General features: G+C 31.4%; 1 protein-coding gene across 1 annotated transcript in view; it reads left to right on the top strand.

Annotated features, from left to right (window-relative positions):
• Rgk3 (Rad, Gem/Kir family member 3) overlaps positions 1–24003 on the top strand; it is a gene marked incomplete at its 5' end in the record, with an annotated part of 186424 nt that overhangs the window by 130156 nt on the left and 32265 nt on the right. The window lies entirely within an intron of this gene.

The raw sequence follows: 24003 nt of genomic DNA on the forward strand, positions 1-24003 counted from the left end.
AAGCTCTATCAAAGGTAGAGTTATGAAGGCATTCAAAATTATGAGTTTTTACAATAGGTAACATATTTGTTTTGGCGTGTGGCGATCTAACATGCATTAATTGACTTTTTTTGGCATTTATTAAAAGACCCGCATCATGACACAAATTTGTAAAATAATAAAGTCATCCTGCAACATTTCAGTACATTTATTAATATCCCTATGCGAACAACTAGAGCAGTATCGTCTGCATAAACAAAGTGTTAACATGTGAAAAAATATTTTTAACGAATGAAACATATATTATATACAATATGGGTCCTAATATGGAACCTTGGGGGACACCTGCTTTGATATTTCTATTACTGCTTTGTGCACTATCGATACTTACGGACATTGTTCTGTTAGTTAGGTAGTTTTTGAAGAGGTTAAGTAATGGTCCTCTTATTCGATTATATTTAGACATTTTAATAGTTTACAATGATCTATAGTATCAAAAGCCTTAGAAAAATCAATAAATAATATTAATACATGTTTTCTATTATTTAGTTCATTATTAACATAATTAGCAAAACTTTGGAGAAGAGTTTCCGTACTCTTCCTTTTTTTGAAAACCGTGTTGGTTAGTATCAATTATTCCAAAAAGATCGAGATATTTTGTTAATTTTAATAATACATATTTTTCAAAGATCTTTTCAAGAGCAGGTAGAATACTAATAGGTCTATAATTTCCTAATAATGAATGATCACCTCCTTTGTATATTGGTCTAATTATACTGCATTTCAATTTCAATGGAATTTCGCCCTGAGATATAATTTTATTTATTAAATGCGTTACAATCGGTCCTAGAATATCAATATGTTTTTAATATCAACCATTCTGATTAGATCAGCTCCTGGTGCTTTCGAGTTTTTCATTAGCCTTATGATATTAACGATTTCAAATAGTTTAGCTTGAGGTAAGTATAAACTGTGGGGGAGCTCTTCAGATATTGATTTATCAATTTTCTTGTCACAGATGTGTAACATTTGAGACACATTTTCAGAGAAATACTCGGCAAAATCATTCGAGACCTTTTCAACGTTATCATCATTGTTAACAAAGTACCTTTTAATAACTTCATCACAGTTTGTTTTAGATTTCTGCCCAATATTCTGTTACATTCGTCCCATGTCTTTTTAACATCATTGAAACAATTTTGAAATTTCTTATTGTAATGTGCGATCTTAAATTTGTTAATTTTTTTATTTAGATTGTTCCGTAACCTTTTATATTCCTTTTCGTAATATTTATTGCCTGGAGAGCTTTTCCATTTCTTAAATAATACGTCTCTATATTTTATATCATTCAATATTTCACCATTCATCCAATCTTTAACAGCGCGAGGTCTGGTTTTATTCTTATATGAAACTAAAACTAAACTATCCTTATATATATTCGCAAAATTCTCACTGATTTTATTGTATAATGCGTTGACATCATTTTCCCCTAGGAGGGCATGCCAGTCATATTTTGTAATGTGTCTATCTACACACTTCTGTGACAGTATGTACGTTGGTTTACTTTTGGCAGCATTAGATAGTTATTATTTGCGGCAAATTGAAAACTGATATAGAAACTGATATAGATAATGTAAAGTACTGTGTTTAATTTTATTTTTATTTTATTTTTTAAGGAAAAACAACAGTTATATAAGAATACAAAATATAAAAAATAGTACATACATCCAGTTAAAGTTTTTCACAAATATAATGAGAGAACATGTTACACAATAAAGAGAAAAATAATATATTATATAAGACATGAGAAAAAAAAAGAGCTCGTAAGAAGGTTAAGGGATGAGGAAATAGAGTGGAGAAGTGGAGGAGAGGGATTTTCATAATAAAGTTGACCAATTAAAATTTTTGATATATAATAAAATAAACATAATTAAAGGAACATAAACTTATTACACACTGACAAATGTTTCATTTTACAGTGTTTCAAAAAGTTTTTTTTTTTTAAGTCACAAAATTTTGTATTAAAATATCTAAATGGGGACAAAGTAAATTACATTTGGAGCAGCTACGATAAATAAACGAGTTTTGAACATAATTTTTTTTGGGCAATAGGACTATCGATAAAAATGTATAAAATTTTGAAGAGTTTATGTTTTTATATTATGTTTTCTTACTATTTCGGATGTATTAACTATATTTGATATTATGTATTGTCACAAAAATGTTTTCTTTTTATGTACTGTCCCAAATGAGTTTTTTTAATAACTCCTGGGACTATAATATGTACTATGTATATTATATGTTTCATTTAAAATTACAGTTTTTTATGTAGAAATGAAGCTTGTTCCTATAAACTTAATAAAAGTACATTATGATTTACACGTTAAAATAACTTTGTACATAATTAACAAGGTAAATAATATTGCAACTGCCATTTAAAAAATAAATATTGCTTTAAAGGATGAGCGGGTGAAGACGTAGCTCATTCCAAAGTCTGACACCTTGAATAGAAAAGGAATAACTGAAAAATGATATGCTATGCCTAGGAAAAGGAAAGGAAAGAAATTGATTTGATTCAGGAAAAGACACTGACGCACTCGTATAAAGATTACACACAAATTCACACATACAATACTATTCTTAGGGACTATATTTTTTCAGTTAATTACGTCAGTCCGTACCTCTTCTAAGTAGAAGTTTCACAATTCGATATCAAAGCTTAGATTCTGTTTACAGCTTGGAGATTTCTATTCCCGTATAAATGTCTGTTTACTTGAAATTGTAGGCCAATAAACACCGACCGTGTATTTTTCCAACTGGCGCACAAACGCAGCAAAGGCTGTATTATAGGGATCAGAAAACATTTCAAATTTTGCTCCGAAAATATATTGTCCAATAATACAATAGCGAGTTCACGGGCAAGGGATGTTCCAGTAGCTCAATCACAGATAACTGTCGACGTGCTTAAAAACATGCTAAGCATTTGAGCGATCACAATGAATAATGATGAACATATTTAAGTTATCGCAGTCATAAGTCAATGCGTGTGTAATCTGTAAGTCAACGCTCGGGTCGGAATGTTTTTGTTTTCCTCGTAAATAAATACAGTTCACTGGCGAAAAATCGGCGCTTACTATAAAAATAATACAATATATTATATTTGCAAAATAGTAAGCAGTATCTTTTACCAAAAAGTGAACATTAAATTACAATTACTAAGGCGACTGCTTTTCTTGAGATTTGGCTTGCCAATCGCTGGCTGAATGCAATAAATTGCATGGTAAATAATAAATAAATAATGTTTTAAGTATGTCCAAATGCTTGCAGACTGGCTGGATTTTACCCCTAGGGAGTTGTTCATGTTTAAATTTGTTGAATGTTACACAGTGTATAAGGTATCCACTTAAACCAGACAATGACTATATTCCTTTCAAAAAAAGTTTTCCCTCTCTGTTGCAACAAATTTATATAAATAAAATGACATTTTTGGAATATTTTCCATATTTACACCGGTGAAATTTATATGTGATTGCGCAGCAGGGTTATATGTCTCGAAAGGTAAATATTTTTATATTTAATAATAGGTATTCACGGATGTTCCATTGTGATCGTGAATACGATAAATAACCATGGTGAAAAAATGTTATCACGTTGTTTATTAGCACGTCGATAGTTATTCGTGATTGAGTTGCTGGTTGTGTCCCTTAAAGCTGTGTCTCTGTACTCAATAAATTAATGCATAATGTTATTAACAAATATATTGTTGCGGAAGGTGTTGACCTCGCTCTTTCATGACATCGGTTGTAGGGAGTCAGAAAGGTTGATGCATGCCGCGGATTGGAGACGCTTACTGGATGTTGAAAATAAAGAATAATTAAAAAAAATATATGTTCAAATGGCTATCATGAAGTTTCGCATTATATTGAATAAAAATGTTTTATGAATGTATGTATGTGTATGCGCATGGGCGTATGTACATATTTATTTATTTTGTTCATTAACGCCCCAAAGGCATTTACAAAAAATAAAAATGAAATACATGCGAACATACTAAATAATAAACAGAATATACAGAAAAAAATGTGAAATTAGTTAAAAAGGATATGATAAAAAGTTTTACAAAGTAAAAAGAAAAAAACAATTATAACAAAGGTATGCAAGAAAAACAGTAAGCATAAAAACAAAAAATGCAAAGATTTAAGCTTATGAAATAAATTCTGTAAAGCAAACAATAAATAAAGTGTTACGGTAAGCAAGAAAGACATTTTTAAGTTAAATTAATAAACAAGCAAGCATATATTATCACGAAAGAATAAGAACTAAAAATATGTATCTATGAAATGCGTATTTGCCAATACTACAATGCAATTTGATATAATAGTAAAAAATAAAAAACAAGTATAAGGTAATAAAATAAACAAGTAAGTATTTTTTTTTTAATTTATGAAATTGAATTGTCAATAATAGTTTGACGAGCAGCTACAAATAAACTTGATATTGTGGACTTATAAGATGGTAAAGAATTGGACAGAATGTCTGCAGCCGTTCCATAAGTGTAACCTAATCTATACCTAACCTACATATGTGTGTATGTTTGTATATAATATATATACATATATATATATATATATATATATATATATATATATATATGTGTGTGTGTGTGTGTGTGTATGTGTATACATGTGTATGTATGTATATATGTATATGTGTGTATGCGTATGTGTGTATGTATATGCATTAAAATGAGTATACGAGTAAGTTTATATTTTATTAGCCTGTGCTTTCTATTAACTTGTAAACTATTATCATGTATTAAAATGTAATTGCCTAGCTTGGAACGGGGTATGTACCTTTATTAGCTGGGTAAAATGAACATAAAATTGTATCTATGATAAATGTATAATTAATCAAATAATGCTAACTATTGTAAATCTTGTAATTTTTAAGAAGCATTCTAATTTTAGTTTAATTTTTTGTTTTGATTCTGAAGTGAACAAAAATAATTTGTTGTTATTAATTGAATCGGCAGTTACTTCGTAACACTTCGTCATAAATTTCACTAATCATTTTTTTTTATTGACTAAACTCCACTCCTTTATCTTATATTTTTTTTAAACCTGAAAGCAGCCATAGAAACATCGTCCAGGGTTATTGTTTTATTCCACACAGAACTGTATTTTTTTATCCGTCTGGTCGCCGAAAAACATATTGATAACGGTGACCATGAAATTCTGAGCATTTCTGCTGATTTCATCAGATATCTGACATTTTTTTGTGCAATTTTCTGATCCGTACAACTCGGCCGTACAATCTGTATACGAAGATCTTTCTTGAAGCCATTTGATTGCGAGCGTTGAGCGTCCAGAAATACCATATCATTTGGACAGTCAACGAGTGTTTTAAACGTTGTAATTTATCAGAAGCAATGATTTCGCGGCCATCCCAGATATAGAAACACAAATAATTCACCCATTTTATGATTCCTGAAAAAACTCAACACGAATTAATACATGTATGTACAAGGAAACTATCCAACTCCACTACCTTTGGAATACAGATTTATATCGACGTGATTAAAACATGGTAAGCATTTGAGCGATCACAATGAACATTTATTTATTTATTTATTTATTTATTAACGGACATTGTCCATGTATACAATTTATAAGGTTTAAATATTACAATAAAAGAGTAGTTTAAAACATTTAAAGAAAAAAGGAAGAAGCATTGACAAACATAAGGGACATCGAGACAAGATCTGGACTATTTATTTAGTGCTCGTTTAAATCGTTGTAAACTTAAACCAAAAAAGTCCAGATCCTGTCTTGAGTTAACAATACGACAAAGGCGGGTCATTGGAGAATTTAGGCCATAGTTTGTTCTATGCTGATCGATGAACCGTACTTCATTGTTAAGTTATCGCAGTCATAAGTCAACGCGTGTGTAATCTCTAAGTTAACGCTCGTGTCGATTTGTTTTTTGTTTTCCTCGTAAATAAATACAGTACACTGACGAAAAATTGGCGTTTACTATAAAAAACAATACAATACAATAAAATATTTGAGTTTGTCAAAATGTTTGTAGACAAAAGACTGGATTTCACTCGCTCGGGAGTCATTAAGATTAACAAATTTCAACAGGGATGGAGAGTACCTTAAAAAGGGAACATAGAAGTCTAGGCATTTACAGGCGTATGACCTGTCATTGGTTGGTTTAAGTGGCCACTTAACACACTGTTTAAGATTTACCATTCTGCCAATGTTAGAGCATCCATATTTCTTCAATTCTTCCATTTGTTGATTTTAGTGAAGTTAAAGAGCTAAAACCTTTATGTGAAATAGTTTAGTCAGATGAATCTCTTCACAACAATAAAGGTTTCAGTTCTTCAACTTCACTAAAATCAACAAATGGAAGAATTGAAGAAATGTGGATGCTCAAACATTGGCAGAATGGTGAATGTTACACAGTGTGTAAAGTGGCCACTTAAACCAGCCAATGACAGGTCATAAGCCCTGTAAATGCTTAGACTTCCATATTCTCATCTCAAAAATGTTTTACTTCTCTGTTAAAATAAATTTAAATAAAAATAGCAGTTTTTTAATATTTTTAATATTTACACCGGTGAAATTCAAATATGTTATTGCGCAGCAGGATTATACGTCGCGAAACGTAATTATTTTGACATTTAATATTAGGTGTTCAAGGATGTTGCATTGTGATCGCGAATACGATATACAACCATGGTGAGAAAATGTTAGCACGTCGATAGTTATTTGTGATTGAGCTACAGCTGTGATGTCACAAGTTCTCGTCGGTGAGCCCTGCGGGCTGATGATTTGGCTTCCCAGAAACCAGAAATCTATCACAAGACTCTATCATTGGTTGATGCAGAAGAACTTGTGACGTAGTTCAAAGCGGTTTTTTTTTTTCGAGCTACTTCGCCATGCAATTAAATGCTTTGTTTTTACCGTGGACAAGAAAACCTTTTCATATTCAATTTCCCATCACACTGATAATAATAACAAAAATCTTAGCCAATATATGCAGATCGGCTGCTAGATGACATTCGTAAAAGCAGTTTTTTTAATGTTTTTATTTTTCTTATAAATAATATCTAAAAAAGACTGATTAGCAGTTGGACGCTCGAAAATTGCTGATTCGCGGATGCGTTATCCTTTGTTCACTTTGCTACAGAACCCTAATTACAATTATTGCAATTCCTACCTTATTCTGGGTTCTGGCACCTCTATTGCTGGTACTTCTGTCGCGGCAGTCAGGATCAGATCCAACCTTGCTGTCAGGAAGGAGGGGCACTTAACGAATTATGCATACAGTAGATTTAATACTTATTGATGGCAAAATATATTTTTGCGATCGCGGTGAGAATATGAGAAATCACATGTGCACACGGTCGGTTCAGTTGTTGTTCAGGCGTCGGAACAATATAGGTACCCACGGTAGGAAATTGCAACATCTTAACCAGGGTCCCGTAGGTAGTAAACAAATCCGAACGCCTGATCCTAGCAAATGTGCTATATATATCAATGTGTGCACATAGATTCAATGTGGCGTAACCAAAGACATTTGGTTTGTGGCGTAGTTAAAAAATAATAATAATAACAGAGCTTAAAAAAAGTAGCTTTAATCACATTTAATTTTTGTGTTCTCACCAAGAATCGAGCCCGGAACCTTCCATGCGTGAGTCAAGGGTCTTAACCATTTCTTCACGGAGACTGCCGGATTTTAAAAATATTATAACTGTGTGGTTTTTGAAGCGTTATTCTGAGTGACAAGATTATTATTTTTTCACTATTTTTTAAAATAAATATTTGTGTTTTTATGGTTTACCCAACTATTTATTCATTAGAACATGAGAATCAAGTTGTGGTAGAGCGTGTTGCACTACACCCCGATCATATTTAGATTGCTCCTAACAGCAAAAATAAATTGTGAGGCTCAAAAGTGTGAAATTTCACAGAGCTCAAGATTCTAATCATTCGAATGAGGCCCGAAAGGCCGACAACACGAGGCCCGAAGGGCCGAATATCCTAGGATGTTACCCTTGCCTGCTGCTAGTAATGATATATTTTTTTAATAAATATATGGCACACATCGTTGTAGATAGATAGATATATGTCAATGATATATACTCGTATGTAAGAATTTTAAATCAAAGGATCCATTAAATAAAATGAATCTATTTGTAGGTTTGTGGGTTCGTTTAATTTTTAATTAATCACGTACAATATAGAGGCGCTGAGATTTGGACCCTCTCGTTAGGGATTATTCCACGCATGTCATTAGCCTTATTTAATATTCTGTCTCCTTTTTCTGACCTTTCCTTTTCCCCCACTCGTCCCCCCTGACGAGACGTGAAAGGTAGGTACATTAAAATCCTCGAATCTAAATTCTAACTCAAAACCTTTCCACTTTTGGTGGACCCTACCAAAAGTACTGCATTTCGTAAATTACATCGCCCATTCCATTTTTATCTCTGTGGTGAAGAACATTGTTTGTGAAAATGAATCAGTAGCTTAATCACAAATAACTATCGACGTGCTTAAAACATGCCAAGCATTTGAACGATCACAATGAACAATAATGAACATGTTTAAGTTATCGCAGTCATAGGTCAACGCGTGTGTAATCTCTAAGTCAACGCTCGTGTCGGTTTGTTTTTTGTTTTCGTCGTAAATAAATACAGTACACTAACAAAATCGGCGTTTACTATTAAATAATAATACAATAAATAGCATTTGCAAAATAGTAAGGAGTATCTAATACAAAAAAGTGAAAATTAAATTACAATTACCATGGCGACTGCTTTTCTTGACATTTGACTTGCAGACCGCCGGCTAAATGCAATAAAAAGCATGATAATAATAAATAAATAAATAAAAATAGCAGTTTTGGAATATTTTTAATATTTACACCGGTGAAATTCAAATATGTGATTACGCGGCAGGATTATACGTCGCGAAACGTAGATATTTTGACATTTAATTTTGATAAACTACCATGGTGAGAACTTGTTATCGCATAGCAATATGCCCGCCCTTAAAAGTTTATTAAACGTATCATAAATAATAAATAAATACATCTCTATACGTATATATGCAAGGGAAGCGATTTGCTGATGAATGTCGATAAGTCGAATGTGATGGTTTTTGAAAGAAATGAAAGTATGACTAAATGTGAAATCACTGTGAATGGGATTATACTTAAACAGGTAGAGAAATTTGTGCATCTAGGAATTATGTTTACTAGGGATGGAATGACCGAGAAAGATATTGAAAGGAGGGTGAATGCCGGGAACAGAGTAAACGGTGCACTTAAATCAACCTTGGCAAATAATGTTTGTCGCAAGAGGCAAAATTAGCAGTTCACAATGGAGTCCTGGTCCCGACCTTGATGTATGAGAGCGAAGTATGGACTTAGAAAAACAGGGATGAAAGTAGGTTAAATGCTGTCGAAATGCGATCTCTCAGGCGAATTTGTGGTAAAACTATGTACGATAGATGCACAAATGTTGAAATCCGTACATTATGCAAGGCTGAGACAAGCATTATCGACAAAATCATGAAAAAAGACATGTAAAGCGAATGGACAGGGACAAAACGACTAAAAATATTTACGATGTGAATTTTGATAAACGCAGCAACCAACGCGGAGTTCCTTTCTTGATTTTGTCTATAATGCTTATCTGCCTTACATAATGTACGGATCTCAACATTTGTGCATCTATCGCGCATAGTTTATTTATTTATATATACGCCCAATGGGCATTTTTATGGACATATTTATACATAGAAAATCAATATAAAAAAATTAGAAAGACTCGATGGTTTATAGTAGACTTTGTGGAGTGGAAGCGGGAGAGAGGTGTTTATAATTGAATTTGATTCAGTGATCGTTTGAAAGAAGACAACTTGTTATCAAATAAATCAAGACTGGTATGTTTGTTGGCAGACCTAAAAATTCTGGGCATAGGGGATGAAAACCATAGTTAGTTCTATGGTTATCGGTATGAAAGAGTAAGTTTTGTCTGAGGTTTATAGTTGGGATATTTAATTTTATTGAGCTCAGTAGTTCAGGCGCATCAAAGAGTGAGTTGAGAATTTTAAATAGGACTAGAAGGTTGGATTTATTTCAACGGTCTTGAAGAGAAGATATATTTAACTAGTACGTATATTGATCTCTGGATAAGCCCAACCTCCAGCCTATCTTTTTTTAAATCGATGCTGAACTGATTCAATATCCTTGATGTGAACATCATAATATGGAGACCAGATAACAGAGGAATACTCTAGGTACGGGCGAACTAGGGAACAGAAGAGAGTTTTAAGGGTTTTGATATTTTTAAGTCAATTGTGCTTCTGTTAATAAATCCAAGAAGTTTTAAGGATTTATTGATAACTTGTTCAATATGAATTGTAAAAGAAAGTTAAGTGTCAAGTATAATACCCAAATCTCGTATGCTAGACACAGATGATAATATTTTATTGTTCAGCAAGTAGTCGTATGTGATTGGATTTTCCAGACGAAAAAATCTCATAACCTTGCACTTACTTAAGTTGAGATGTAGATTGTTGGATGAGCACCAGGTGCTAAAAGACAATAAGTCAGATTGTCAGTCCATACTTCGCTCCCATACATAAAGGTCGGGACCAGGACGCCATTTTGAACTGCTAATCTTGCCTCTTTAATTTGATTTCTACAATATTAATGCTTATATCGGCCGTCGAATGACGATGAGACTACGGCCTTAGCTGAAAACGACATTTCCATTAAATCTCAGTTAAAGGAGTTTAGTCTTCGCATTAGCATTAAGAATTCAACTCTCGCATCTCACGAAAACAATTAAATCACTTAATTATTCGTAAATTAGATTTTCATAATATTAAGTTTGTCTCAGAATAATTAATATTCGCTATTTGCATTACAGCTTAGCTTGAGTATGGAAATTAGACTTACATACCGTGGGTATACAAGGAAAACCGGTTAACTGCAAAAAGCCAGTTTTACGTAAATTGAATTTTAAAGTTTGGATGTTCATTAAAAATCAAGATTGTTTTTTTTTTAATATTTATTATTCATGAAACATATGTTTACACATTACAGAATTTATATGAAATAAAAAGCAACAGAATTTTGAGAAAAAAAAAATAGGTAAGATAAGAAAAATAAAATCCGCATTTAGCTGATTTTCCTTGTAAAGAACGTACGTAAGAAGTACGCCGGTGACATTGTCTAACTGAATTTGAGTTGTATCAAATTCAACACTGTCTTCATCTTCGGATAACGCATCTATCACATTAGCGGAAGTGGAAAGACTCTTGTACTAATGATGGAATTCTTCGGAATGACTCCTGTTTTGCATAACCTTAACAATTTTAACATAGTTTTTCGCTGTAGTAAGGTTTCATTACGGCAGATATTTTTACTTCAATCAAAACTAGCTAAACTCACATAGTAGTTTACTTGCAATAAAAACTTTGGATGTGATATTGTTTTAGTAACGAAAACCAGACAAAGACATTTAACCGTTTTTTCTTGTATATTCATTATTAAAAACATAAACTTCAATTCAAAAGTAATTACTTCAAATCATTTAAGTGATTTTCTTTGTAAAGATTTGAGAAGAAATGCTATATATACGTTTTTACTCGCTCTACAATTCTCCGAAAATCAGTTCATGGTGGTAATATCATTTGACAGATTTTACTCGTACCTGTATATGGAGGATAACATTTTTAAGTTAATTGTATTCAGAACTCAAATATGCCAAAAACGTAGTTAACCGGTTTTCTTTCTATACCCACGATACATAAGTGATGAAATTATACAAATGGTGTAAGGAAGATTTTTTCTTATTTATGTTATTTTTTTACTAAATATCCGTTCAAAATAAGACTGATAATCCAAAAATATACAAATTATGCATGAAATGTTAAAATCAGAGTGGATTCTACATCAATAAATCAATTTGAAAGTATAGGCAAGCGCTTATCCTTAAGAAGAGGAAGTAGGCTAGCAACACGCGTGTATTAGGTATTTTATATTATGCATAAAAACACGTTTTTCGAAGGTAGATGTATCAACAATACATCAAGCGAGGCGACGTCCGACCGGACACAATGTAATTTTTTTTAAACCAAAAGAGATAAATCTTAAACTAAAGTTTCAAAGACTAAATTTGCGTTTGGCAGTAAACAATTATTTTCTCGGTCCACTCCATACAAATTTATTCAAAATGAAACACTTAGTAATTTTTCACTACTATTTTCAGGTATTCTGAATCCGGTGTAAATATAAACTAAACTAAAATATGTATATTCACAGATTAATACTTAGGTACTAAGGGGGTAGGCAATGTGTAGTGGAGGGGGGGGGGGGTTTCCTAATTATGGGGAATATTGATAGCAGGGGTGTAGAATTTTGGAATATAATATTATTAATTAAAGTTTTCTCAGAATATAGTTTTTTATAAAATATTACAAAGTGTTACAAAATATTATTACAAAATTACAAAGTTTTTTATTTAAAATAAATTTTAAATGTTTTCCCGCAAAGTAAGAAACAATAAATAATACACTATATATATATATATATAATTGAACATGTTTAATAAAAAAATATTTGAATGTTATTTTTTTTACACGGATAATTCCATTTTACTTTATACAGTTGAAAAATAACTTAACTTCCCATTTTAATACGAGCCCAGATATGAATACCAATTTGAACACCTCTTTATAAAGTTAAATAAAATTGATTCACCCCTTTACCGACATACATAATGAAATATTTCAATTCCCACATGGGGACAGTCGTGGGGACATTCGACTAAAACTAATATGAAAATGATCCAGGGTCTACAGTATTCTATAGTTAAGCGAATTGTACCTGCAGAGATTTACGAACAAAGAAATAATAATGATCTCCTGTACTAAACAATCAAAACTCTGCCTGTTCGAGGACTACTGTGGCTTTGCATCATTTTGGAACAATTTCATAGTAATACATTCAAGTTTAATCTCAAACATAACCATATTACACGCTTCACGTCTAATGATGGCTTGGTAGTACCAAAAGTATGTAATAAATATGGAAATAGAACTCTCAAATATTTAGTACCTAGAATTTTTAATTTATTTCCAAAAGAACTTAAATTTAACTCACATTGTAACAAGAGCAAAATAAGAGAGTGGCTACTACTACTAAGAGTTTATATATGAATAGTAGCTTAGGTGTAAATATTTTATTTTTTCATATATTTTCTTGTATTTAAAAAATAAATGTATATATTATTATTTGTATAAACATTTTTATTCTGATCTTTCCGGCTGTTAATTTGTATGTGTTATTCATTGTTTTTTATAAATGTAAATAATATTATTAAGTCAGTATAAATATAATCCTCATCAACAAGCTACAAAAAGTGGCTTGGTGGGATTTTAGTTTTAGTAAAAATATAACAAGTGAATTTTTTTTTAAATTGTAAAAATGTATAATTATGCTATTAAATAAATAAAATAAATAAATAAAGATCACACCCTTAAGATAAATTTCTTATAACGAAGGAACCTTCAAGGAGCAAATGCAATTTGTGAGAATGGTTTGATTTACATTTTTGGGAACACGGATAACTCAAGGGTGGTTGATTATACTACATTAAAATACCCTTATTTAATTCAACTAATGAAGACTACAGTTTTGTGTGAGAAATAGAATCAAAATTGTAAAACGGTAAGAGTTTTATAATTAAACTTTCATGGCGGTTTTGAGAAAGGCGTTCTTATTTAATATCGACCCAGATAATTCTCTTTCATTATTTTACAACAAATTAGTCAATATTATATACACGCTCAATGAGCATTTAGGGACATATGCAATCATATAAAATTATTATAAAGGAAAGTAGAAAGATGCAATGGTATATAGTAGACATGGTGGGAGTGGAAGCGAGAGAGAGGTGTTTATAATTGAATTTGTATCAGTGATCGTATGAAAGAAGACAACTTGTTATCAAAAAAATCAAGACTGGTATGTTTGTTGGCAGACTTAAGAATTCTGGGATTAGGGGAACGAAAACCATAGTTATTTCTATGGTTATCGGTATGAAAGAGTAAGTTTTATCTAAGGTTTCTAGTTGAGATTTTTAATTTTATTGAGCTCAGTAGTTCAGGCGCATCAAAGAGTGAGTTGAGAATTTTGAATAGGACTAGAAGGTTGGATTTATTTCAAAGGTCTTGAAGAGAAGATATATTTAAACTAGTACGTATATTGATTTCTGGATAAGCCCAACCTCCAGCCTATCTTTTTTTAAATCGATGCTGAACTGATTCAATATTTTTGAAGTGAACATCATAATATAGAGACCAGATAACAGAGGAATATTCTAGGTGCGAGCGAAATGGGGAACAGAAAAAAGTTTTAAGGGTAATGATATTGTTTAAGTCAATTGTGCTTCTGTTAATGAATCCAAGGAGTTTAAAGGATTTATTAGTAACATGTTTAATATGAATTGTAGAAGAAAGTTTAGTGTCAAGTATAACACCCAAATCTCGTATACTAGACACAGATGATAATATTTTATTGTTCAGCGAGTAGTCGTATGTGATTGGATTTTCCAGACGAAAAAATCTCATAACCTTGCACTTACTTAAATTGAGATGTAGATTATTGGATGAGCACCAGGTGCTAAAAGACAATAAGTCAGATTGTCAGTCCATACTTCGCTCCCATACATAAAGGTCGGGACCAGGACGCCATTTTGAACTGCTAATCTTGCCTCTTTAATTTGATTTCAACAATATTAATGCTTATATCGGCCGTCGAATGACGATGAGACTACGGCCTTAGCTGAAGACGACATTTTCCATTAAATCTCATACTAATACCTAACTCTTATACCTTAATCTTGTATACTAGACACAGGTGATAATATATTATCGTTTGGTGAGTTAGCAGTCGTATATGATTAGATTTTCCAGACGAAAAATCCATGTATATAACATGTATAAAAATATGAAGATTAATAGATACTCACATATTTCAATTAATGATTGAATAAGTACATATTATAAAACCTTATACTATATTTTATACTTTCTTTATAATGTATTTTAGGTACATATTTTTTTAATTAGTAGAAAAATTTGGGGGATCATTGAACCAATAGATATAAAGGAAAGCCGCCGCTGGTATATCATATTGACGATATAAATATTATAGATAGCCATAAATTTCACACCGTATTATTCTTCCCGGGTTTTACGGCTCATCGGCATGAATGATGACGCCATTTGAAGGAGGAGGTTCATATATTATTCATACATCCACAAGAGCACAGGCATCATTTAGAACGGACATTTCGTCGGATTAATTATTTAGAGCGTGTTTGTGTCTCACTGACAAGTTCTGTCAACATCTATGCGATGGCGAGGCAAGGGAAAGATACGAACTGTCGCGCCAGTGCGGGAGCTAGATTATCATAAATGATAATCAACCCCAATTTAAATAATTTCTTAAATCACGGATATCATAATCTAATTTTCCCCGTCTTTATTTATGGTGTCGTGGAATCTGTTTCGTGTAGTTATGAAAATTGTATAGAATTATTATTTACCAATGTTTTGTGGCGTGTATAAAATAAAAGATTTCAGTTTACATATTTTGTCTGGAGTTTTATTTAGAACTTAATTGACTAGAACCAAATAAAAATACAACGAATGAATACCAAATAATACTGTTTGAATATAGCCGTGGAAATTGGAACAATTTTACGTTAAATATTGTAAGTGAGCAGCAACGTCGTTTAAAAGGCAACCGGAATCAATGATGGTCTGGTTTAAGTTTCCGGTTGTTGGCGCCGTGTTGCTTCTCTGTGTTGGCAGGCTTGTCACCTGGAGTTTCATGTTTCCAGTGTTCCAAGTGCCCATAGTGGCAATAAAATCTCTGTTTTTAAGACAACATATTAAAATATGTCTTTGGAATACTGATGAAACCCCCTAAATGACAAAATTTGAGAAAAAAAGTTAAACATGAAGTTATATGTCATATTTCAAGCTAAACCAAATCTTCCGAGGTTCAGTTTCAAAAGAAAAAATACTTCGAATTATTTCGAAAGCAAACGCCGTACGTCATTATGATTATTTGCAAATAAATCTATGTTCAATGATTTAGTTATTACATTAAAATTATTGAAAGTTCGCCATAAATATGAATTTTGCCTATAATTAGATGCAACAAATAATTATTACTAAGACATTTATTTTTATTTCATTTATTTATTTAATTTTACAATACGCCCAAGGGGCATTCACAAAAAAATATATACGTAAGTACAAAAATAGTAAGTAATAATTTAAAAAATAAACTGTTTACATGTAGGAACAAAAAAGTATACCACGTTAATACCGCGTGAAAACACGGTACCGGGACACAATGCGTGGTTATTATAATCACGTGTTTACACGGCTGCGGGATACAAAGCACAAAAAAGGAGTGAGATACTGTATATTTTATTTTATTTTATTTTATTTTATTTTATTTTATTTTATTTTATTTCATTTCATTTTATTTTATTTTATTTTATTTTATTTTATTTTATTTTATTTTATTTTATTTTATTTTATTTTATTTTATTTTATTTCATTTCATTTCATTTCATTTCATTTCATTTCATTTCATTTCATTTCATTTCATTTCATTTCATTTCATTTCATTTCATTTCATTTCATTTCATTTCATTTTATTTTATTTTATTTTATTTTATTTTATTTTATTTTATTTTATTTTATTTTATTTTATTTTTGCGCCACAACAGGTCAGGAGGCTCAATTACAGTGGTGAATCGCATCACAGAACATCCAGGCTTGAGAAAAATCACATTTTATTTTTTGTGTTCTCACCGGGAATCGAACCTGGAACCTTCCGTGCGTGAGTCAAGCTTCTCGACCACTACGTTTCAATGCGGCTCTCCATAAAGGCCAATGTTAGCAATCTATTATACAAAAATGACTCATTAAATTATTTTAAATAAATATGAAAAGTTTTAATCGATTCGATCGAGAATTTTCATAATTATGACACTTTAAGAAACCCTTCACAAAGCATGAAATTTTACAAAAATGTGCCAGGCACAAGGTAAATTCTATGTGTATTTGGCCGGTGCTCAAAGTGTTAACAAATTAATTTTAAAAACAAATAATAAAAATTAGTTTACAGTAAGTAATATATAAGATAATTTTATTAATTTTTCCCGCCCATAAGGGTTTTACATACATGAAAGTTATATAAAATATGAGTATATAAACAACATTAAATTAAAAAAATACAATATAAAGCAACAAAAGATAGAACAGTGTTTAGAAGTAAAGTTGGTATAAAAAAAGAAGATGAGTATATAAACAACATAATTTTTTTTTAAATACAATATAAAGTGATAAAATATAGAGCTGTGTTTAGAAGTTAAATTGGTTTTAAAAAAAAAAAAAAGACAAGCTAAAGAAATGCAGTTAAACGTTTAAAGCAGCTGGGTACTGTTACAAAATACAATATGAACAGAATATTAAGTTCTGTTTGATATGGAACATATACATTGATATTTAAAATTTACAAGACTCACGTTAAAGACATCGATGTTGTTAGCATATTGGTTTGCGAGTGCATGCATCCGCACTACTGGTGAATTCGCGCTGTAATTGGTCGATGATGGACCGCAGTAGAACAGAGTATTGCATCGGGTAACTCGACCAGGCACTCGCACATTAATCAAATTGAAAGTTCACAACAATCGCACAATAATAATATAATATACGGTACACAAAAATATTCGATAAATTAATTTCAGAAAGAGGTAAGATAATAATAAAACATCATACATCAGAAAATTCGAGTTGACCATCGACAAACATCGATAAATGCCCGACCATCTCATTATAAAATTTCCCCTGTGGTATGCTGAAACCATTGTTTACCACACAGTATCGTATGGATCAGTGTGGCAAACGACATCAGAATACATAATAGATGTGCAAGGCGGTTACCTTTGACATAGCTTGGCCCAAAGCTAGATGCAGTAAACGGAACACGAGACGAAGTGTACCGCCTGCATAGTGCTGGGAAGGTGTATTAGCCAACTAGCCGAAAGCCTGTTCGTTCAGCTGAACTAACCAATAGAGAAATATCACATACTACGAATACCGATAAAAATATATGAAATGGATTTATAATAATCAATGTTGTTTTCAAAATCAATATGGATATTGTGGAGAAATGTTTTCATACATAAATGTAAAAAATAAATTCAATAAAAATACGTTCGTAGAAAAACGCGACGTGTTCGGCCTTGCTTGTTGTGACGTCAAGATTCGTGATATTGTTCTACACGAAGTTCAATGGCAAAGAACAAATAAAAATCATCGTCATCGTTCCCTTCCACAGGACACTGTATTGGTACACCAATCGCGGCGTATCTTGATCATTTTTGTCACATGAAGGTAAGATTATCAGTCTTACGCTTCAGGTACCAGTCCAGGGACCATGAAATATTCTTGTGTGAAAACACCCTTTTTAATAAATATTTCATATCAACCATGTCGGGAATCGAACCCGCATGGCAGGCTAACGCGCTGACCATTACACCACGAGGCCGACACTAAATACAAATTAATCGTGACATATTAGGGGCGTGGCCAATGGAATAACCGTTTTTGATGGAATTTAAAATTACAAATTTAAAATTATTTTTTATGCCACTAATAATTAGCAAAAAAAAAATTTACTGGTCAGTATTTTAAAGACCTTTGTTAATTTAAAAATGTAAATAAAATAAACGTGATATTTCCCTATTATGAAACTGACCGAAAAGCCTATAAAAATTATTACCTGAGCCCCGATCACAATGGGAAATTATATTTACAATATTTTGATGAGATGTTTGTAGACAGAAGACTAGATTTCATCCCCTAGAATCATTAACAAATTACGACCAAGATGAAGAACAGGCATTTAGGCTTAGGAATTTACAGGGCTTATAACTGGTCATTGGCTGGTTTAAGTAACCATTTTATACACTGTGCAACATTTACCTTTTCGACTATGTTTGAACATCAATATTTCTTCAATCCTTTCAATTGTTGATTTTATTTTTTCAAAAAATTAATAAAATTACAGTAATAGACATAAGCTATTGTGATGCAAATAAATACAGCTTTTGGTACCATTCCTGTTTGCAATATGGTTATGTGGAAGAATGACAATATCCGACAAAGGCCCTCCATATTATTTGCCAAACACATAGTGAAAGGGGCAGTGAAGGAGTTAAATTCAAGTAAAATCGCGAAATACAATATTTAAGGTTTTAAAATAGTTTTCGTTTATTGACAAAAAAAATTGCTTTTTTAAATGAACGAAACTGATAGGAAGAACCACGGTCTTTAAAACGGTTTCGGGTATGTGTAGGAATGTACTTGTTGATGTAAGAAATTTATTTATTTATTTCACATAAAACTTTTTTTTATTTTTTATTTTTTATATGAACACCTAACCGGGCATAACCGGTGTCGAGGCAATTATTTACATTATTTTAATATTATATTCTAATTTCAGTAGTTTGTATTTATAATAATATACGCGCATACACACAAAACACATAAATGTATGCATAGATGTACACATACATTTATAAATAAACAGTCAAATCAATAATAATAATAATAAGAAAAAAAACATAAAAGTAGTAATATAATACACTGCAGATATTGAGCCGAGAAGCATGCTACCGTCTTTTGACTCCTCTACACCGGCCAGCTGCCGGTCCTCCAACATCCGCACAAATACCTATGTACATATACGGCAATGTTTTATATGATAATCAAAACACTGTGTGTATGTATTAAGAAGCTGAAAGCTTTATTGTTGTAAAGATAGATGTTTATATATATTTTCAGTTTCAGCGCTGCAGAACAGTGTTTATTCAAAATATATGATAAGATTCAAATTAATTTCCCACTAGAGAGTCTAGAGACTTTTCCGTGGTACAATTTTTAAGACAGTTTTTTTTACACACATACATACATATGTACACTCCCACACTACCAGAAGTCAAACTAGAGAATAGGTCATGGGGTCTACGACAAACTATGAATTCGGACAAAAAAAATCAGATTTCTGGGCCCTAAAATATTCAATATGTTACCCGAACATTGCAAAACCATGACCCGCATTCAACTAAATAAAATAATGGTTACTGGGTTTAGGTACAGAAAAATTGGAAAATTCACTCAAAAACATTCTTAAATACTAAATAGAACAAATTAATATTGTTTAACTGAATATTAAATTAATTAGTAAGTAGTGATGTTTATTTTGCATAAAAATGTTTGCCTTTAAACAGGTTGTACCCAGTTAGGCAGACTAGATATGATCCAGAGAAATCTATTACCTAAGCGTGTATGTAGTAGATAAAAAAAATATATTTTTGTAAATAAACCGTGATTATTATTATTAAATTCTTTTTAACAGTTACCATAAATAAGGGTATTTTTTTATTAAAATTTTCCTATGAAACAAACAATTTTTAAAAATACTTTAATGTTGCAGATAAAAATGCTATTTAATTTTCATATCTCCATAACTTTGACGAATAAAAACTTTCACCGCTTTCAAAATATTACTGAAAACCTTTTCGTGAATTTATTGAGTTAAGGCATTCTTAAAAACGAGGCATTTTGGTAACTTATAGAGGAAGAAGTGTGTAAGCTAGTTATCGGATAACTCATCTAATTTGGGGTAGCGTGCCAAAGTGACTTACCAAAGTGTTCCCTTGCTAAATCAATGCGTTATTAGTACCGCTTTTATACTGAGTTTGTCGTCATAAAGAAAATTACTCCGTGAAAGAAAAATGAAGAAAAAAGAGAAAATATGGCGCACAAGATTGATTTCATTTTCAAATTATGTGGATAATTATTTTAATTGGTTGCGTATTTGTTTATTTTTCAGTATTATAACTTTATCTGCCGCGTACGTAATATTCAGCACGTTTGCCTATCATGCAAGAGGTCTCGAGTTCGATTTTCGACATGATTGTTAGGAAACATTTATTTAAAAGGGTGTTTTACATTAGTATGCAGAAAGTTGTTCGCCATAAAAAAGCTTTTATGAAAAGGAGCAAATAAATAATATTGTAAATAAAATGAGAAAACTTATACATGTACTTATTAAATTAAGAAATACATTAACCATCGAAAAATTAAAATCAATTTACTCTGCATTCGCCCAATCCATATTACAGTACGGAATAATCGGATGGGGTGGTGCTTTTAAAACAAATATTTTACCGGTTGAAAAAATACAAAAATTCATTATAAAAGTTATTTTGAAAAAACCGTCTACTTTCCCACTGTTCAATTATTTAAAAAATTTAAGGTTTTAGATGTAAAATTGTTATATAAAAAGAATTGTTTGCTTCAAATACATAAAGACAAAATAAATCGAAGTATTTCTAGGTCACAAAACGTAAGCACGTGACCTAGAACAGTTGGTAATATCTTAATTCCCAAATTAAAAACAACTACCGCACAACATCATTATACTTACAGAGGAATATTTTTCATTGATGAAATGAACTAGGATAGTAAAAAGTACAGTCAGGAATACAATATATTTAAGAAAGAAGTGAAAAGTTACATTTATCATTCTTTTTTATGTAACACTGATGAAAAACATCGTTTATATATTTTTTTTGTAATTTATATATGTTATCCTAAAAATAAATCTTTATGATGCGAATGTGTCTGGTTGTAGAAGTCGAGGAAGGCCGAGAAAGACATGGCATGATCAAGTACAACAAATTCTTGAAAGTGGTCATGTGAAAAGTCGGAATAATCGACGTGCGTGCATGAGAAGATGTATGAATGTGAAGGAAGCAAAGGAAGTGTGCCAGGACAGAGTGGTGTGGCGTTCTATCCTCTCTGCCTACCCCTCTGGGGAAATGGCGTGATGGTTAGTTAGTTAGTTAATCCTAAAAATATTAATAATCAAAATAAAATAATAAACTATAGTAAGACGTCACTCCCCATTATGCACACAAGAATTGTTTATTTCTTTTACGCAATGGTAAAGGCGGCCTCCGTGGTGTAGTGGTCAAGACGCTTGATTCACGCACGGAAGGTTCCGGGTTCGATTCCCGGTGAGAACACAAAAATTAAAATGTGATTTTTCTCAAGCCTGGGTGCTCTGTGATGTAATTCACCACTGTAATTAGGCCTCCTGGCCTGTTGTGGTGCAAAAAATATGTAAAATGTAAAAAAAAAAAGTTATTGTAAATATATGTATTCAATTAATGTAAAAAAATATATTAAGTGGAAATTTTGTATTTTTATTTGTTATCTGAACAAAAAAAAATTAATAATAATCAAATCTACGTTACAACTAACGCTACAGCTGCACTGACCACTGCACCACGATGCCAAAAAATGACTTTTATATTACCTTTTCTAAAATGTTCTTCATCTCTGTTGTAATATGTTAACATTAACAGCCCCTCAGTTGAATCCAGTAGCTGTCTTCAAAAATTTGAACAAAGTCAAAATATTGTTAAAGTTTTTTAATTATTTTTTTTTGTGTGTACAACTGAACCTACGCCGTCAATAATTCCTTTAATAAAATTAACCGCACGTTTAAAATATATAATTTATGATGACTACTCTAAGCCTAATTAGTGTAAAATGCAGCCCTATTATATTCGACATTCAGTGAAAAGCTTCCTAAGGCTATGAGGTCCCGATATTCGGAAAACACCCAATTAGATTACATAACAGAGTTTCCTGTTTCAATCACTAGAGCTTAAAGCTCGAATCGACGTATTGAAGGGAGGTTTTTTTAAATCACGTATTTCCTTTGGGACAAAATTCTCTCGCATGTTTTGACTGAGCAGACCTTTGAACAAATAAATCCATACGGACATATTACATGTTTATACGCTTGTAAATTCAACATAATATATTTTAAATAAATTGGCGTATCTCCATCTATATCTCCATTTATATCGATCGACAGGTTATAAAATTAACCCTTATGGATTGGTATATAAACGGTTCATTAAATTAAGATATAAAAGTATGAAATTTGGTAAAATATCTTGAATAAAACACTTTTATTAGATTCAGTTCTATGTTTATTGTTTTAAATTATATGGGACGCGTTTCGTCTTGTTAGGACATTATCAAACTGACTTTAATATTTACAAAGTGTCCTTATATACTAACAATAATTGCTGTTTTATAATATAGGTACATAATAGTGCGAAGAGTTTATGGGGGAATTTAACAAGTATAAGGAATTTTTATATTAACCAAGAAAAGTAAAGTAATTAAAAATCTAAATTTATTTCAACAGAGAGGGACAACATTTTTGAGAAGGGCATAAGAGATGAATAAAACATTTATGCTTCTTACTTCTTTTTTACATATTAGATTGATGATTTTAATATCTACGAACACGCACAGCGCAAATATCTATATTTCTCTGAAGACCGCAAGTAAATCTTAGGAGGAGTTCAGTGACATCCCACGTACAGGGTAATTATATATATAAAGATAAATATAGAACATAAGAAAACTATACGTCAGCGCTCCTTTGTCTCTGCTTTCCAGAATTACCAGTTGACAACAGCAAACACTCGTGTCGAGATTAACAAAGTAAAACATGATAAAATTAATGTTTCCGTGACGCTTCAGTATCAAGTTTCGGTAATCAAAGGATGCAACTGAATTATAAGCACGACGAGTGTTGACAATGCAATTAGCGTGACACTTTGAAGATAAATATTCATTTAAAATTGCCAACAATAACAAATGTAAAGTTGTTATTTAATCAAGTAAAATAAAAAATTTAATCGGCTAAATTGATCTAAGTGTCATCACAGCATTTCATAATGAAGGGGCAGTGAAACCAGTAGAGTTGAATTAAATTTTAATCGCAGTTTACTTAATTCATATTTCAAGAGCAAAC

The sequence above is a fragment of the Micrasema longulum genome, unplaced genomic scaffold (assembly GCF_059751315.1).
Source record: "Micrasema longulum isolate JH-2025_06_02 unplaced genomic scaffold, ASM5975131v1 h1tg000768l, whole genome shotgun sequence".
Lineage (NCBI taxonomy): Eukaryota > Metazoa > Arthropoda > Insecta > Trichoptera > Brachycentridae > Micrasema > Micrasema longulum.